Source organism: Vidua chalybeata, chromosome 1, assembly GCF_026979565.1.
Source record: "Vidua chalybeata isolate OUT-0048 chromosome 1, bVidCha1 merged haplotype, whole genome shotgun sequence".
In the NCBI taxonomy this organism is placed as follows: domain Eukaryota; kingdom Metazoa; phylum Chordata; class Aves; order Passeriformes; family Viduidae; genus Vidua; species Vidua chalybeata.
In genome coordinates this window covers 141061315-141080548 of record NC_071530.1, presented here as the reverse complement: position 1 = coordinate 141080548, position 19234 = coordinate 141061315, and the positions used below count along the sequence as shown (strand labels likewise).

The following is a 19234-nucleotide window of genomic DNA, read 5'->3' as shown; positions in this document are numbered from 1 at the left end:
AGCTGGTAAAGCTTGGAAACAACAAACAAGCTTCAGATGGTGCTAATGGTCCATTCTGCTAACCATATTCCCAGTTAAATGCATTCATGTGGTTTATATCTGTAGTGAGATAATTATTCAGCCTATGTGGTAATACAATGTTGACTTTATTTTGTGGGCTGCAAAGAGGTGCCAAAGGCACTCAGCTGGTTCCAAAAGACTGTATTTGCTTGCTGTAAACATTTATTGAAATGTCTTTAAAAGAAAAAAAAAAAAAATAGAAGATTCTCCTTCTGTTTGGGCAAGCTTGGATTTCTCATGTAAAGGAAAATGGAAAAAAAAAAGCTACTCACTCACAGCACTTGATTTCTTACATCCTGGGAATCTCTCTGAAGGTGAACAGTACTTCTGATACCTACAAAAGTGGAAAAAACCATATAAGTCAGGGAGAAAAATAAAAGAGAAGAAAATAGCAGCCATCCCTTCTCTTTTACGACTGGTAATTTAGTTTTTTCACCAGCACCAGGAATGTCAGCAGGAATTCCAGCAATTCTCTTTTCCACTGACCATCACTGACAAGAAATTTGAAAAATTTGGTCCTCCAGCCCTTTTACAGTAACATAATGAATGTTGGGAGCCTCTCAGGAGAAAAAAAAAAAAATCCACATTTCTTAGGCCAAGCAGACAGTGGAGAGCACTCACACTGATATCCTGAGATACCACCACTGTGGTTTGCACTGGAAATACCCACAAAACATCTGCTGCAGCTGCCCTGTTCCAGAACAAACTCTTTGGCTAGTGGGAACTTCTACAAAATGCCATCAAAACTGTCATTCTCTTCCTTAAGGGGACTCACCTGCTGTCTCCCAAAGCTAAAGTAGGCTTTCCTCATTTTTTTTTTTTCCCTAAAAAAACAGGAGAAGAAGGTTTAGCTTCAGCAGCTGCAAGAACAGAACAGAAAAATATTCCCCTTTGGCAGTGGCTGTATACACACCTAAAAAACACAGTGCCTGCAGGTCTACAAGAATGGCTAAAGAGATAATAAACAGCCAAGGGACTGCTCTGAGTGAAAGAAATAGAAACAGAACACCACCTCAAAAGCCCCCCAAGAAAAGAGGCAGAAGCTTATTGATTGCTTCAGTAGGACTGTCAGCACAACCTGCACTTTCAGCTTAAGCTGAAGTATTTGGGTTTGAAACTCCAAACTCCTGTTATCTGGCCCCCAGGAAGGTCGGCTGATAAACCCAAAAGAAATCACTTGGAGTCTTTTGCTGCTTCCCAGCAGGTTAGGTTAATATTTTTTTGGATCTTGTCAAAGGAAGGTATGACTTGATTTCCTGGAAGAGCACACTGGCTACTGGAGGAGCTGGGAAGCCAGAAGCTATTACACAACCATAACCATATTTTAAGAGCTTAGGCTAGAAAAAGCTGCATGTTTATTCACAGATAAAAGGGAATCTGCTTCCCGCTTTGCTCCATCTAAGAGTAAGGCAAAAAACATGCTAGTTTCACTGAATTGTAAAAGAGAAATAAGACACATGGGATAGCTGCAGATTTTGTGCTATTTATATCTTTGGGACCCAGCAGGCCACCTTCTGCTGCTCTTCCTCCCTCTTTTGGGTTAAATTCTCCATTCTCACATGTTAGGCTTAGGATGAAGCTGTTTCTGTATTTATTTGGTTTACTCCAGTTATATTTTACTAAAACTGCTATCTGAAATCCTGCTTTTTCAGTGCTGTGTCCAACACACAAAAGTGACCCTACAGCTTGCCAACAGCTTACAACAGAACTAAATCCAAAGCTATGAATAAAACACTACTAAAGCACAAGGAAATCACCTACAGTCCAACACAGCCCTGTCCTTCCCCAATCTCAAACCCCTGCTTAGAATGTTAAGTAAAATAAATATGTATGTGTATGGTGCTGTTGCTTGTTGGGACTGCATATTGACCCTCACAATTTTTGGTACTTCTCCTAAAGACCCAGCTGGTGAAGCTTCTGCAAGGATCTTCTCCACTTTCGGAAACATAAAGCAGAAAGAAATCTTCAGGGTTATTACATCCAGTCCCTTGCTGTTGTAATCATTCTGCACAATCCTCTTCAGAAAGTATGCAAAAAGTTTCTGCCCCTCATGGCTAGGAGAACATGATTTGGGTTTAATATAACAGCTCAGAAACAAGTTGGTAATGTATGTGTGTATATATATACACACACATACATATTTCAGATCTTTCAAATTATTTCACACTTCTGGGAGATCTGCTACTGCTTTTGAACGCTTGGAGTTAGGAAACAGTGAAATGAAGGAGTCACAAGCATGTTTCATATAGAAACACCAACTTTTTTCAACAGGTAGGTAATTACTACTGAAAACTCTTGTATGAGTCTGCTTGTCTTGAGCATCCCTGCTGTAGGCAGCTCTTGAGCAGCCTCCCATGGGGACATGCTTACTCCAAGGCAGCACAAGGCAGAAGCAGCTTTCCTTGCCATGAAAACACCACTTTCCTGGAATGCATCACAATGCTGGGATCAGGCAAATTCAGACCAGACCTCCCCTCTGCACAGGAGGCATTCATACAGCCATCACCATTTCACCCACATGAGCTGTGCCACATCAACACCCACAGAGTAATGGACAAGAGCTGGGGAGATCTGTATCTGCTGGCTCCCGTGTGGTGTCATGGTGAGTGCATGTACAGAACAGGTAATGGTGCTTTCTGAGTTACCACACACCTCCTGGATGACAGGAATTGCCTGTTTGTGTGTTTACATGGCCCCCAGTATGCAGTGAGTAACTCCAGCTATCCCAGCCAATCTTCATTCTCTGCACACTGAGCAGGAGACTCAGCCACCAGCTGCTTCATCATTCTAGATTCTTTCAAAAAAAAAACATCTCATGGCAAAACAAAACAAAATAAACAAAAGGGCTTTTACATACTTTATAAACACCAGCACTCCACATGGTTTCTGCAACCCAAACACTACAGCACAAAGCACCTGAAAATGGGATTCTTTTGCTTTATTCACCATGGAGTTTTTTACAAAAAAGAGAGATTGTCGAGATATCTTCAGAGAGCTAAAAGGTAAATCTTGAGCTGCTGTTACGACAGGGAAGAGAAATAATGGTACTTTTTAGATGCTTGACAGAAAAGTTCCTTTGAGACTCTCTCAACCTACAGAAATTATCAATTTTGCAAAAGCGTATTTTACAGAGAGAAACTGAATTGGAAGCCCTGAAAGCACTTGCTTTCCCAAGATGTGCTTGAGATGAAGGAAAATAAACCCCACACTCCTCTTGACTTCTCTTCCTGAAGATGCCAGTTTGGTGGTTTAAATCCTGGGGTCAGCCAAAAGCATCCCCATGGAGCAGGTCGTGCCAACTCTCCACAGCTCCACCAGCTCTGGTGTTCCCCCCACAGCACTGCTGATCCATCAAACGGCCTGACTGCCCCAGTGCCCCAAACTGGTGGTACAGGTAATAGGTCAGGAAAAACCTCCCTCATTAAGCTAACGTGCCCAGGATGTTGCTTTCCTCTGCTGCTGGCTCAGTGAGGCAGGAATACAGCAAGCCCAGGATGCAGGGTGGGGCACTGGCAGCCACCCACCACGTCCCTGCTCCTCACTCCCTGGTGTTTGTATCATACTAAGCATTTATGAACTTTTCAGTGTAGCTTACACCTATATTTCCCAAAAAAACACCATGATCAAAATTACCACCTTAGCAATCTGAATTGCTTCTAACAGCAGACTAGCAATGCCTTCTATCGAGTTAAATATGCACAACTGTGCTGGAAATGGGGGGTTTGCAGCCTCTCGATTGCAGACTGTTATTACAGCATGATTAGCAGATACAAATGTTCTTGAAAGTCATTTCTCTCCACACACTGAAAATGACAGTTATCCCAACAGATCCCAGGAGCCCCAACAGCTCCTGGCTGCTGGTCCAGTCCTTGTCAAGCATTCACCAAACCTGGCAGAGAGCAGCACCATGGACTAACACACTCATGAGCCTCCTTGCCTTCAACACCTTTTCCTAAAGCTATTAAAATTAACCCATCCCTGCCCCCATCCCTACAACAGACAAAACACAACTGAGAGTCTACATCAAATCCTAAATATGCAGTGAAAAAGCCACAAAAAAACCCCAAAGTGCTCTGAGGTCTCTGAACAAGTGCACACACACTGTGCAGACAGTGATGCTTGGACAGACCACGGGGTATCTCCCACAGCACTCCAGCCCCAGAGGTATAATTCCTGTCCCACTTGGCACTCAGCTGTCCTTCTCCAGCCTTTTGAACAAAGCTTAAGAAGAAGAGTGGTATTTTCACCCCACACCAGCTCCTGCTGGCAGCCCCTGAGCTCCCCTGGAAAACCACTGGTGCTGACCAGGAAAACACAGAGTAGGAGGCCCCTCCCAAGAGTCATCTTCTCCCCCTCACTGGTGTGATGACCACTCGCACAAAGTCCTTATCCATGCTGCACAATTTTCAGGGATCTGTGAGCAGAAGCTGTCCCGGACAGTCAATCCAAGGCTGCACCAAGCTGCAGCTCTCCAGTCTTAGCTTCCTCCAGGAAAATTTCTGTAAACTACAGAAATAGACTAAACCCCTCTTTGCAATGTCGTCTTGATATTACCAGCTGCTTTTGAAAATATTACAAAGCACAAAAATAAGCAAAGAGAAAATAACAGCAAAATAAAGAGTAAATAAGATCAAAAACCAAATTAGCTGTCTTTAAAAAAAAAAAAAGGGAAAAATGTCATCATTTTAGGCACATTTTCACTGTGCAGCGCTGTCCCAGAAACTATTCCTCCTGTCTTAGAGATTTAGAAGATTTCAGAAAACATGTTCTCTGCCAGGTTGAAACTGATCTCACGTTCCTCTAGGGAGAAGCAGGATGCTCCAGGGAAGCAGATGGCTGAGCCTGGGCAGCCACAGAGGCCACCATGGCCTGACTGCCACCCCCAGGGGACTGCTCCAATTCCTGGGGCACAGGCTGCTCAGGGCCGGGTTGTGCCCATCCATAGTTTTACTTGAAGCTGGTAAGAAGTGGTGTGGCTGCTGGCAGCAGCTGCAGTTGGCCTTTGGCTACAAGGTGAGACAGGGGCTGGTGAGGGTCCTGGCCTGGCTTCCTTGGCACTGAACAGACAGACAGACAGACAGTGATCCTGCCACTTCTCATCTCAGTGCTCTCTTCAAAAATTTGCAAACAAACAACATTAACCCCACAGCCCCAACATGGGGAGGTGACCACTCACTTCCTCACTGAGGTCCTACCGCCTTTCTGCACCTCACTTTCCAAAGCTACGTCTAGTTCATGGGGAACCAGAGCACTGAACCAGAATGAAAGAGAATGGGAAAGCACTGCTCAAAGTGGATTATATTTACTTTTCAACACATCCCCCAGTTGCAGATGTCAGCACAGAGAAAGGTATATTAGTTTCTTTCCCATCTCCTTAACTGTTCCTGACTTCCTTCAACAAATCAAAGTGTTTTCTTGAAGGGTGAGAAATCTCAGTCTCATACTATTTTAAATTGGCAACAAGGGGTTTAGAGCAGGGAGAAAAATGTTTGATTGCATAAGAAAATTCAGCCAGAGAGAGAAAGTAATGTCCTGTAGGGTTCTGGCTAACAAAAAGTTCATTATTCGTTTATTTGTCTTTTAGTAAGGTTAAACTATTTCACATTATTCCTCTTAACCCTTGCACTTCAGACTGTTGCCATCTGGTTAGTTACCTACATGCCTGTAGTAATGAAGGTGTTGGAAAATAGTAGTTGCACCCCTCCTTGGCCAGGGCCACAACTGAGAACTGTTTTCCAACACAGTGGTTGCTGCACTGTTGTTGGACACTTTTTCTGCCCAACATATGAACATCAATAACTTTTTATTTTTAAACAACCAAGCTGTGGACTGTTAACCTGCTAGTTAATTTTCAACACCATAGGGTGTCCCCTTATATAGTCACAGAATCATTTATGTTGGAAGGAGCCTTTATGCCAAGTTGACCACAAAACCACTTCCCTAAGTACCACATCTACATGTCTTTTAAATACCTCCAGGGATGGTGACTTCTGTTTCAGTGCTGTTTTCTGACCACCCTTTCTGTGAAAATCTGTTTGCTAATATTCAATCTAAATCTCCCCTGGTGCAAATGAGGCCACTTCCTCTCATCCTGTCACTGTTACCTGGGAGAAGAGACCAACCCCCAGCTGGCTACAGCCTCCTTTCAGGGAGTTGTAGAGAGTGACAAGGTCTCCCCTGAGCCTCCTTCTCTCCGGGCTAAACACCCTCAGCTCCCTCAGCTGCTCCTCATCAGACTTGTGCTCCAGCCCCTTCCCCAGCTCTGTTGCCCTTCTCTGGACAATCTCCAGCACCTCACTGCCTTTCTACAAATTGAGGGGCCCAGAACTGGACACAAGATTCGAGGTGTGGCCTCACCAGTGCTGAGTACAGGGGAACAATCCCTGCCCAGGTCCTGCTGGCCGCACTTTCTGGTCCAGGCCAGGATGCCATTGGCCTTTTTGGCCACCTGGGCACACACTGGCTCATGTTCAGCCACTGTCGACCTGTACCCCCAGGTCCTTCTCCTCTGGGCAACCTTCCAGCCACTCTTCCCCGTGCCTGTAGTGTTGCAGTCCCTGTGTTCAGATCCATCCAGGTGCCATACATGGAGATATTTCCATTTGATGGAAATACATGGTCTAAGTTGTACACTGGGGACAGAGCCAGAAATCACACACCCTACTTCCACTACTCACCAAATACCCAAGCTCATGACAACAGCAGTGTTAAGAGTAGGGAAAACACACACAAAAAACCAGAGAACTGAAGCAAGGACAACAGAAAAACATGCTACCCCACATCAGTCCCCATGGTCTAAATGGATGTGCCAATTAAGGAAGGACAGGGGTCATCATTTGAGGCTGCCTGTATGAGCAGGCAGGTGGGGAAAATGTTGTGATCAGCAACCCACCAGCACAACTTCACATATGGATAATGCTAGACTGCAGCCAGAAACATCACCAGCTATTGTCACTGTTCAGATCCACTGTCAGAGTGACACAATTCAAGGCCTCCCAGTATGACTGTTAGGTCTGGCCTGGTCTCTCCAGTTTCAGCCTGATTTCCTCACCACATGACAGAGCCCAGCAGCAATCACTCTTTTCCCTTGCTCTTTATTCATTCCCTCTTTTGTTTCCCTCAACCCTCAAGCTGAAAAGAAAAAAAAAGGAAAAAAACCCAAGACTGATTAAGACCAGACAGTGATTACATTTTGTTGCCATAAAAATAAATGCATGAGGAAGGGGTTTCCCTTTTCCAGCTGTTTAGACCATTCCTACTTTTGGCTGTAAAGCACCGATGTATTTGCAAATTCCTGCCAAACACAGCAGCCATCGGTGCAAAAGTGGTGCAAGAAACGAAATGAGCACAGGTTATAAACATAAAGCAAAAGATCACTTTGCTCCTCTCAAATAATTGTGTTTGTGCTTCATTTGTTCATGAAGACCAGCACTGTTAGGTGTTATTGAGTCTCTTGTTTTCAGTAAGAGTGTCCATGTCCCTATACCTGGAAAGTTCAGCGAGAGGTACCTGGGTCAGCTACAAGTAATCACAGAGCCACAACCAGACTGTAGGGAAGGTTGCCCAGGGTCCCTTATATGTTGCTGTATGTTCCTGCTTGGTCGTGAGCTTCAGCTACTCTCCTCACTGCATACTCCTGAAGTTCCTGTCTGATGGGAGTATCTCCCAGGGCATATTCCTGCCCACTGCACTTCTCCCAGCTGCACAGCCCCAGCCCTGTCTCTTCAGTATCCCCATGCTCCTGTAAAGGGAGCCACAAGGGGAAAGCCGGCATACACTGACACATTAAAAAAAGGGACTGATCCCAAGGGCTGGGAAGGGTTGCAGCTGCTTTTGTGGCCTTTTCTCCCTGTCCTGGGGATAGGCAACACAGTCCAGGCAATGTGTCTGCTTATTCTGTTAAGAATCAGTAACTTTGGGCCCATCCTTCCCCTCCAGCTAGACTTTAACTTTTAAGGCCAAGAATACAAAGGGATGGAATGAAAGTCTCCTACAGCCTGTCAGTCTTGCTGTCCCACAAATTTATCCTATCAATTTACCACCTTCACTGCACTGATGTCTGTATTGAAGACGAATTTGTTACGTGTCTGGGTACACAGGCCAGAACAGCCTGGGATGTTTTTGGAAACCAAAGTAACAGAGGTTCACTGAATGTGTGATTCCTCCAGATCTGTGCCGTATTGGAATAAAATTAAGGTTTGGATCTGCCTTAGTTTGAGAAGTGGGCCCATGGAAATCTTGTGAGGTTTTACAAGACCAAGTGCAAGATGATGCATCTGGGTCAGGGGAACCCCAGTACCAATCCAGGCTGGGGATGAACAGACCGAGAGCGGCAGTGCTGAGACCTGGAGGTGCTGCTGGATGAGAGGCTGGGCATGTTCCAGCCATGTGTGTTTGCAGCCCAGAAATACAAACAGCCTGGGTTGCATCTAAAGCCCCGTGGGCAGCAGGTTGAGGGGAGTGATTCTGCCATTCTATTCTGCTGTGGTAAGACCCCACCTGCAGGGCTGTGCCCAGCTCCAGGGCCCTCCACACTGGAAAGACATCAACCTGTTGGAGTGAGTCCAGAGGATGTCACAAAGATGGTTAGAAGGATAGAGCACCTCATCTACGAGGAAAGGATGAGTGAATTGGGATTGTTCAACCTGGAGAAGAAAAGGCTTCAGGGTGACCTAATTGCAGCCTTCCAGTACCTGAAGAAAATTTACAGGAAAGTTGGGTCAAGAATATTTGCAAGGGCATGCAGTGCCATGACAAGGAATAATGGGTTCAAATTGAAGAAGACTAGGTTTAGGTTAGATATTATGAAGAAATTCTTTACTGTGAGGGTGGTGAGACACTGTCACAGGTTGCTCAGAGATGCTGTGCTTGCCCTGTCCTGGGAAGTGTTCAAGGTCAGGCTGCACAGAGCTCTGAGCAGCCTGGTCTAGTGGGAGCTGACCCTGCCCATGGCAGGGGAGTTGGAATGAGACAATCTTTAAGGTCCCTTCCAACCCAAACCATTCTATGATTCTACTGGAATACATCTGGAGCACCAGATACTTTTACCCCATTCATGACAGAGAACCCTGATACTACTTGGATACAACTTTCCCACTCACTACTCCAGCAGAAGCAGATTTGTACCAAGGAGATAAAGTGCAATTCACATCCTGCTGTGAACACTGTTCAGGAAAATGCACTTTCACCTTTTAAAAATCAGACAAAATCAGATTTAATATTAAATGTATCTTATCCTTCCACATAACCAGCAACATGACATTAAATTTCTTCTGTCTTATGATATATTTAATAAGGGGGAGCAAACCAGACGAGTGCACACCCTTTTCTCCAGTACTACTTGTTATTCCTCCAGAACAATTCTTCAAAGCTACTGAGATCACGGTATGTTACCTCCTTTTTGAAGGATCAGATACATTGCATCAAAAAGCATGCAGGAAAAGTTCTAGGGCATGAAACCAATTTTTGCGCCCTTTTATCTGGGTCAGCTTTTCTATTGATTCTGCAAATACTGTATAATTTTTTAAAGTTAAGGGTTTTTTTAGTTTAAAAAGAAGAAAAAGAGAACATCACAACTTAAGTCAAACATCCATCTCAGCCAAGGACTGGTTTTGTTGGGTGACTCCAAATCAAAAAGGTAGATTTTTTCATAATAAAATCCATCTAACAGTGAAAGGGCATCTGGATCAACTTCTAAATTCAGTAAATGCCCTCTTCCCATACTGCGTCTATTCTCATTAACACCATTAATACCATCTTTGCTGTTAGGTGTACAAAACTTAGCAACAGCTGACAACATCTAAGAAAGCTAACATGAAACAAACACATCAAAACCGCTCAGACACATGTTTTAGCATTAATTCCTCCCTTCCTTTCTCTGCTCCTCTGCCAGGTTTTCCTCCATGGTTATGAACTATTTGGCCTCCAGCTTTGCTTTATGTTGTTTCATCAACCGATGTGTGTCTTGAGGTGCTCTGAAATAGAAATAATAAGTAAGAACTGGCCTCGGGTGACATCCTGTATTAGGAGGAGATGACTTATTGCAGACATCCTGAAGATCTGTATCAACTTCATCTGTACACATATGGTAGATGGAGGAAGGACCCTTCTCGGAGGACTCCTACCAACAGGTGACAGTTAGTATGGAAAACTCAGAAAATTTGCTTACAACTTCAGATGACAGCAGAATATAATAAATAAAGTAGTGAGGAATTTCAATTAGGTTGGTGAAAATAAAGAGCTAATGAACTGTCTCTCAAGTGCTTTTCCAGAATGGAATGCTTTTACTTCTGAGATACTATTTGCATATTTTCATGCTGGTGTGATGCTGGAAACTCCACCACATTGTCCAAGAGCCTGATTATCAAATGTGCTTCTTCTGGAAGCTGGGTGTCTGCTTTGACAAAACCTTGTTTCACAGGGATCTGGGCACATGGGAACTTCCAAGTCAGAACTCAAGAGGGGTCTGACTAAGATAAGCATTTACTCCCCGGCTCTGGGACACTTGTCTGGCATGCTCAAGATCCAGAGGATTGTCTGCACAGATCCATCAACTTTTTTATACTCACTTTTCCCAGTCTGGAGAGCTCGGATGGAAAGATGTGTAATCATTTCCATCACACCCACTGTGTGACCCATACAAAACCCCCAGCCTAACTGATTTCTGATACACAAATGATTAAACCCCAACACTTTCTTGCCATGATTTTACCCCATTAAGCCTTGCCCTCATTAGGAACCTTGCCAGTCCTGCACGAGGCTGCTGGATGCTGCCTCCAGCATTGCACATCTATAACCAAAGAGCTGCAGACAAGTGAGCTGCCCTCTCTGCAGCAGGGCTGGAGGTCCCTTTGCCCAAGGATGGCCCTGCTTCCAGAACCCACCCTGCTGTACTCCATCCATGGCCCAGTGCAGTTATTAATATACTTCTAATTGCAGGAATTATTGCTCTGTTACACTATGCCTTCTCTCTTCCCCCATGCATTAACTGGTTGCTTGGAGCTTTGCAATCCTTCAAAGAAAATGCTTTGAAAAATAAGACTGAGGAGGCTCACGTTAAATTGGGAAATGAGCACGCCTTGCTGGCTACCCTGAGAAACTAGGACAGGCTTCTCTCGACCAAATCTCCAGGTACCTCTGAGGCAGCAACAGTCGGCACAATTCTTAAAATACGCACAGGCTGATTAAAGGCTGGCTTGCAGCACTCACCAGACTTGCAGCATTAGTGCAGACTTTTAAAATCAAACAGACAGGATTTATGAAAGAAACCTTCTCCAAATGCAGGACTGCTTGCTGGACCCTCTTCCTTGCTCTCCCACCTCACAACACACCTAAAGCTCCCCTTGGGAAAGCCTGAGGTACCAAAGTGGGTATGAGCAGAGGTACCCACACCTTAGATGTCAGTCCAAATTCAAACCAGCAGCTGCTTCAGTGTTAAAGTGAGGTCGTAATCCACACTTTTCTGGGGCTCCTGACAGCCAGCCACCATCCTGCTTCATCCCTTGCTGGGAGATGCAGCACAGATGTCAGAGGGGAAAGTGGGGGGCTGAGCTGGGACGGCTGGCCAATGGATCTCCAAAATGTCAGAGGAGACAGCTGCAGAGCAGACTTTAAAACAAATATCCCTTCCCAACAGGCCACTTTCCCTGGGGGAAAGGTTTTCCCCTGTGTGCCACATCCCAGGCCCTCTCATTAATGTGCTTGCCTCACACTGAAAAAGGTTCACTAGCAGAGAGGAGCCAAGTGCTGCTGGGCCCTGCGCTCCACTCGGTGACCGATAAAAGCCAGACCGAGCAACCAGCGAATACCTTCCCCTCCTCTGTAACAACAGGGGAACGAGGGCTGCTTCCCTTCCACTGCCTTCCCCACCTGCCTCTCAAGCATCAGAGCACCCTCATGACAAAATGAATTTAATATGGTGTTTTCATCCTGCTATTAAGGATGAAGCAAAGCAAGACTAATAGTTTGGACTGACTTATGTCAGTTTAAATTAAGGCAAGGTTGCAAATCTGGCTTTGTCGCGCCCGTTACTCGACTGAGCCCACCACATCCCAGCAGTGCAAAGTGCAGACCCCAGCTGTGGCAGATGCTGCCCTGGCAGGTATCCCCCTGGATGGAACCCTGGCAGGGTGTCACCCTGGCCATCGCTGCTGGCTGCCATTTCTGTGCCAGGCTCAGGGCTGTGGCACTGTAGTGCCTGTGTGAGGGGGGTGGGCTCCAGCTTCCCTCGACACCATCACCCTGCACTGACACCTCACAACCTCCAGCGTGCAATCCAGCCAGCTTACTAACACCCCTTAATTTAAATATTTAGGACACTTTGCCACAAATGCAGATGCTTTTGTTCCTTTGCTCTTTCACGTGGACTTCAATAAACAGCTTTTGGCCACCTGTCCCACAGGGGACACTTTAGCACCTTGAACAGAGCTACCAGGCAAACAGGCTAATGGATGAATGTTAATGTACAAATATGCTGAACCTAAATGGACTCTCTCAAATGAGATTCAGAAATAGTCAGAGGTCACCAGAGAAACTGACTAGTAATGCTCAAAGTTATACAGAATCATAGAATAGTTTGGGTTGAAAAGGACCTTTAATTATGTATTAATTACAATTAAAATGGATTTTAGTCCAATCCTCTGCATATACACAACCTCTCAGTGAAGGAAACATTGGCTCTAAAGGATATCCTATAAAGCAAACTAAGTAAACACCTTTAAACAAAGCTCAGCAACCCTCCAAATCCAGGCAGGGTAGTTACAGTTCTTTTTAGCCTGTACTTCATGGATCTTCACAGCAGTCTGTGGAATCAGTCATAACTTTCCCATTTGTCCTTTGCAACATTATGACAACTTCTGAATAACTGTAAAGCAGCACAGCTTCCTCAACTGGAACATTCTCCACTGTCCAAAGGCAAACTGCACAGTTTGGATTTAATTTCTATTTATATGGCTGTGTTTTCCAGATGAAATGTGTGGTCTAAGCAAAAAACACATCCAGAGTCTTCACTGCCTTCATCTAAACTCAGCCATGTGTTCTCAGATGTCCCACTGAAACAACCAGGGCCCCACCTGTGCCCCACAATCCCTAAGAGCACTCTGCCCTTCAGGAAGCTCTGCAGTGCTCTGTTGGACAATGAATAGTGCTCAGAAATTTTATTCTTCATAGGGGCTGTATTTAAAAAGATTTTCTACTGTCCTCGTTGGAGTTTCACATTTTGGATGTGTGACAAAACAGACATTGTGTGCAAGGAAATAAAAATTGTGACTGCACAAAACTACCCTAAAGCTAGAACTTCAGGACTGGATATGGACTGAATTTGGCCCTTTGAATCATATTGCTCAGATCTTCTCTGCTGCTAAAATAAAGGCAGGATTTTGTCCTGAAAGCTTCCTGTTGCTCCTCAGTTTGCAGCAGAGTTTAACTAGAGACCTGTCAAGTTTCTAGTCCGCATCTCAAAGAGCCTTGTCAAGTCATATAATCAGCAAGAAGCAGCCAGGACAGGGTTTCATTGTCAGGGAATGTAAATAAGTAACAGGCAGTGCTCTTCATCTATCTCATGTTGATGCATATAATTTTAATTAAAGCATTTATGTAAATACAGATGCAAATCAGGTTCAGTATAGCATCTGACAAATTACTATCAAAGACCTGAGGCTATTGGCAAATTATCAGCATGAGCTCTCATGATGTGAAGGTATGAAATCCAATCTTGGTCCAGACAATGTATATTTTATTTGGCTTAAATTGGCAGTAAAATACCATACTGATGCATACGAAAGAAGTTAAATAGTCTTCAGTTTGAAAAAAGAGCACTGAGGAGGTAAACCAACATCCTTATAATTTGTCCTTTAGACAGCCTGTGTCTAGCAAGAAAAAAAATCCTTTTTGCATTTCTGCAACACCTACCAAAGAAACTCAAAGCATCTCTGAAATGTTAATTAATCCATACTCTCCCCAAGGGATATCTATTTTAAAGATGGTTATATGGAGCCTGCATTCATCTCTCATTTGCCAAAAGCTTGCAGGGGAAAAGCCACAGAGATCAAATCTGGACCTTGGCTGTGCTCCTCCACGTTCTCATCACAAGACCTCCCCTCCACAAAAATCACAAGAATCACTCACACCAAAGAGGTGTGAACCTCTTTGGCCTAGATATCACTGCCTCAAAGTAGTGTTAACTTCAAAACCTTGTTTAACTTGCAAAGACAATTACAAGACAAGAAAAATAAAGGAAAACAAATCACAAGAGAAAAACACCCACTCCCAACATTTGAAAATTGAAGGAATCTTTAGATCATACTGAAAGAATCTTATCTTTAGAAAATGAAAAGGTATGACCAAGGTAATCTTCACAGCAGTATCAGCAGCAACTTATGCTATTTCTTCCCTCCAGGTTCAATTCCATCTTTAGGGCCTTTCAAGGGAAGAGCAATTCTCCTTCATTCAGAACCACCCAGTAAGACAATGCTTAGAAAGAGGATAGCTCCTAAGGTTTTAAAGCAGACTTAACTTGATCAACATCAATTATGTTTAAGTACATGCTTAACATTTTGCCCACAATACCCTCGCACATTTCCCAGGGTATGAAATTCCCACTGGCACTGACAGAAGTGAAATCACATTTCCAATTTATTTGGAACAGATGTATTACGTTAGTTCCTTGGAAACAATTGTTATTACTGGTGATGAAGGAGAAGGAAACACAGTAAAGTTTGGAGTTACACAGGTACATTCAGAGCGTGACAAAATGTGACATATATATGTCATATCATTACTATGACAACAGCGTTTGGAAGACGTGTAACCAGCATTTTGTAAGCATATGGTCATATACTGGCCCCTTCCTGTGCTCAAAATGAAAAACAAAACAGAGGGACAGGAGCTAAAGGCATGAAGCCACAGACTGGCCAGTTTGCATTCCTTTGCCCTGATATCAGTTACAATGACTGCACAGGGATTCAAATGCTTTGCTTATAGACATGTTTATTTGTCTTCAGCATCTTGCTTCCAAAAAACCCAAAAAAACTCCAAGAAACATATAGAAATAGCAAGTGTTGGTTTTGAACATTGGGACACCAGTGTGAATTCCTACAGTAACTGTGATTTTGTGGCTGCAGGGAGTGTGTGGGGAACAAGAAATGCTGATGTAATTAAGGAAATGATACTGAGGCTGCACCTCCTGTTATCTGTTGGAACAGACTAAAAGCTTTATGCTCCTGGTAATTGGACATCCCTGCTTTCTATGGCTATTAAGAGAACTGGTGCATATATATATGTGTGTGTGTGTGTGTGTTTGTGTGTGTGTGCGTGTGTGTGTGTGTGTGAAACTTCCTAGAGAGCAGCTAACATTTCAAGCTCTGCTTCTCCATAGCACATCTGCATCTTTAAAGGAGTACCTACTCCAGCAAAATAATTTTCTGGGTCCCCTTTTCCAGAAGAAAAAGTGGCAAGTTTCACTGAAGGGGAGAGGGGTCAAGACTGTTACAAAGGATGAGACACCTCCCATACTTACTTTGGGAGAAAACCAAGCCAAAACCACAGCTTTACCATGTATTGGTTCCAAGTCAGAGTCCAAATTCCTAAAAGAGGCCAAGTTTGCCATCTTGACAATTTCTTGTTGATAATCACATCTCAGTTGACTTTTTTCTTATCTGATGACTTAATCAGGCAATTTCAACAGATTGAATGATTGCACTAGTTTTGCCAAAAGCAGTAAGTGACTTGCAACATACAAGCAAACAGATAAATAAGAGACTTGCAGGTCTGATGTGACCTCAGCTGGCAAATCCTTAGGGATTTATTTGGAAATCAGTGGTCCTATACTGTACTGAGAAGCTGAGCCACTCAGGCAGCAACTCAGGGACATGGGTGCACCAGAGGAAAAGGAGAGGGCAGGAGGGTATGGTCCCAGCCAGGCTGTGGGAGAGATTTTAATTCCCTGCCTGAGTGTGTGTAAACCATTTTACTCTCCAGAACTTCTTTACTTAATTCTTGCAACAAAACATTTTCTGTATCACACATACTGGTATGGTAAATACCCAAGAGGATACAAGGCGCTTGTATTTTAAAAATATGAGATCAAATAAGCACCAATAAACCATTCTCATTTCTGCTTCTCCAGTGAGGCTTGGAATAACCCTGAAGGCCTGAACAACCCTGTTCTTCTTGAGCAAAGAAATGTGTAACTCTAAAATGCTGGGGAGGAAGAGAAGAGCAGTATTTCATCAAAGGACCCGTACTAGCAATCTAACAACATAATATCTTGAAGGGAGCCAAGGATTAAAAGTTGGTGTGCAAAGGCACAGTAGGTAGTAAAAATACAACAGTATCCATCTTTCAAAACTCAGGGGATCTTGAAAGAGGGTGCTAGGAAGCGGGAAGGGAGTTGCTCTGCCCAAGGGGTAAAGCTGTGCCCTGTTTCCTCTGTCTGCATGTTTTTCCACCTTTTATTTTTGGATCTCGCAACATTATCCAGCACTAGATGGCACATAGCTATAATAACAGCCACCGTGCCCTGCTCCGGAGCGCAGCAGGAACACTGGAACCACCCTGCAAAGAAGGAGAGTAAGAGAGAACATGGAACATTAAATTGCATCTCTCACTTCTGTTTTACTTAGGAGGATTTGAAAACACACCTTTAAGACTTATAGGAGCTGATTTCCAGAAGCACTCCAGCAGCAGAGAAGCACCTGTGTGACCTCCAAGGCTGCACAATGGGCAGGGCTGACGCAGCAGAGCCCGGCTGCGCAGGAGCCCAGCAGGGGCTGCAGAAAGGGCGGCCGCCCCAGCACAGGCACGCCGCGCCTCACTCAGGAATCGCGCTTCTCCCCGCGCTCAGCCAGGACAGCCCTGGCCAGGAGTCAGCTCCTGGCAGGAGTCTGTAGTGTAGGCACAGCTTAACCCCGAGCTATTTTCAGCAGAAGGCAGGATGCAAGCTAACTTCCCAGTATACAGTACAGCCTGTGTCATAATGCAAAATTCAGCCTTTGTGCCTTGCCACACAGAGCTGCTCAGTGCACTGGAGGTGGGGACCATCAGATGCTCTCAAGTAAGATGCTGATGCCATGAAATAAATGGTTTTATAAACGTCCCAACAGGACAGTTTTCATTGATACACAAACTCTAGATGAGTGCTGTTTTGGGCCCCATGACATCAGGTCAGTGCAGAAGAACCCACCTATACAAGCAGGGCAGCCAAAAGGCCAATTTGCAGTCCTTAAGCCCAGGCAAGCACAATGCATAAACAGCATCACTGGATAAAATGTGGAACTAACACATTTAAAAGGAGATTAAACTCTTCTGAAAAGGCCGGGTTTAGCAGTTGTCCCAGGACAGCCTTATCACAGACTCAACCAGTAGCCCTTTTACGTGGCTGGCTGACCTGTTCCCCTCTTTCTGCCCATGAACTGGTTTTGCCCTTTCATCTCTTAATTTTAGGCCTGGATAACATTTTCCTGTGTCAGAATTTACTATAACCCAAAGCGGCTACTGGCTGGAGTACCCAATCTAAATACACATGAAAACTTAAAAAGTAACACTTCCAACCCTGTGTATCACCCCTGAGGACACAGGCAAACACAGATATAGCTAATCAACAACTGGTTTCTGCTAAAAATGCTAGAGACCAGCAAGTCCCAATGAATTCCCACTACCCCATGAATCACTTAGATGCCAAGATATCACTTCAAAGGCTAGACTTTAGAAACCATAAGCCTGAACAATCATTTTTTATCTTGACATGACTACATTGCCAGAAAAAGAATTATGATTTGTAGCATCTTCTAAAGCACAGTCCAGTTCTCAGTCCGAAAGTGCTGAAATCAGGAATTTGCCCAAGACTGCAAATACATGCTTTCTTCTTGGAAACATAGCTCACAGCTGAGGAGCAGGCAGGAGATACATCTGGAATTTCTCTGCTGCCAGCCACTGTTTTAGTTCATGTTATGATACCAAGAACTGAAAGTTGTTTCTACTGAGAACCCCTCTTTCTTCCAGTTATTTCAAAGGATACAGTGAGTTTCTACGTTAATTGAAGTGTTAATTATCACTATGTTTTCCCACATAATTGATACTTGATAATCGATGTCTTTGGCACTGGTAAGACATGGCCCCCAATATTTTCAATTACACTGATCCTCCCTCCCCTCAGGAAAAGAGATTTTACATCTCTTACCTGTGATTCAGCCTCAAACTCAGAGCTGGAGGAATCGTGTCTGTTTTGGATGGCAGACTCCTCCTAACTACCAAGGAAAATGTGAGGAAAAGGCTCCCAACACTTAGGTGGAGCTTTGTACCCATGCTGAGAGGCATACCTTTGTTGAGGAAGGGAGCAGCTCTACAAAAGGAGAGGTAATGACACCCACTGGTAACTAAAAACCAACAATGATCTGCTCTGCAGCCTTCACTGCAGCTGTCTCCAGAAGAGCTGCACCAGCCAACAGTCAGAGACTCAATTCTTGCATCTACCCATTTTCCAGCTTTTGGAGGAATTGCCTCAATAAAGAGTCACAAAAGAAGCTTTAGATCTGGATGTTATTCTTGTAGCAGTAGAATCCCAGAAGTCTTCCCCAAAGACACTTGTGTTACTTTTGAGGGCAAAAGCAGATGGCATTCAGTACACTGCTGGAATATTCCTGGAGATCAGTGTGACAAGGGAGTCCCACCAGCGCCTAACGAAATCATACAGGGCACAGCATGACCACTGAGTTGTGTCCACCACGTTCACCTTGCTAGAGCAGTGTGAAAAACACTAACTTAAACGTTGTTTCAGTTGAAGGGCTTTGAATTTCTAGCCTGGGTCTGCCCTAACTTTGCTCCAGAAATTGAAAGGAATGTCTCCAGGAGAGAAACCAAGCAATTTGATATAATGTGGGATGAAATATTCACACTCTGTAAGAAATAACAGGAAAGTTGTACCAGAGAATGCTTCTGATATGGATTTATTTTGCTGCTTGGCTCCACTTTAGCACCACCTGCAACCCTAGAAGCTCAAAGAGTATTAAAGGCTGGTCATTCCTGACACACCCTGTATCTTCCAGACACAGAGGACCTTTTTTACTCTGAAGGCCAGCTGCATAAGGGAAAGATGTTAAACATTGTACAAACTGGTCCTCATTCCTGGAGACATACCTGTTCTCTTTAAAGCATATCTCCCTACTTTACCAAAAAATGC

General features: G+C 44.2%; 1 protein-coding gene across 2 annotated transcripts in view; it reads right to left on the bottom strand.

Annotated features, from left to right (window-relative positions):
- ZHX2 (zinc fingers and homeoboxes 2) overlaps positions 1–19234 on the bottom strand; it is a 74140-nt gene that overhangs the window by 42130 nt on the left and 12776 nt on the right. The window contains exons 1-2 of one of the 2 annotated variants that reach the window (XM_053947061.1): positions 836–884; positions 333–394 (exon numbers count right to left, since the gene is read on the bottom strand). The gene's annotated coding sequence lies outside the window, so the exon portion shown is untranslated. Of the gene's footprint in view, positions 1–332; positions 395–835; positions 885–19234 lie in introns of those variants that run through there. The other variant, XM_053947071.1, reaches the window with a different exon arrangement.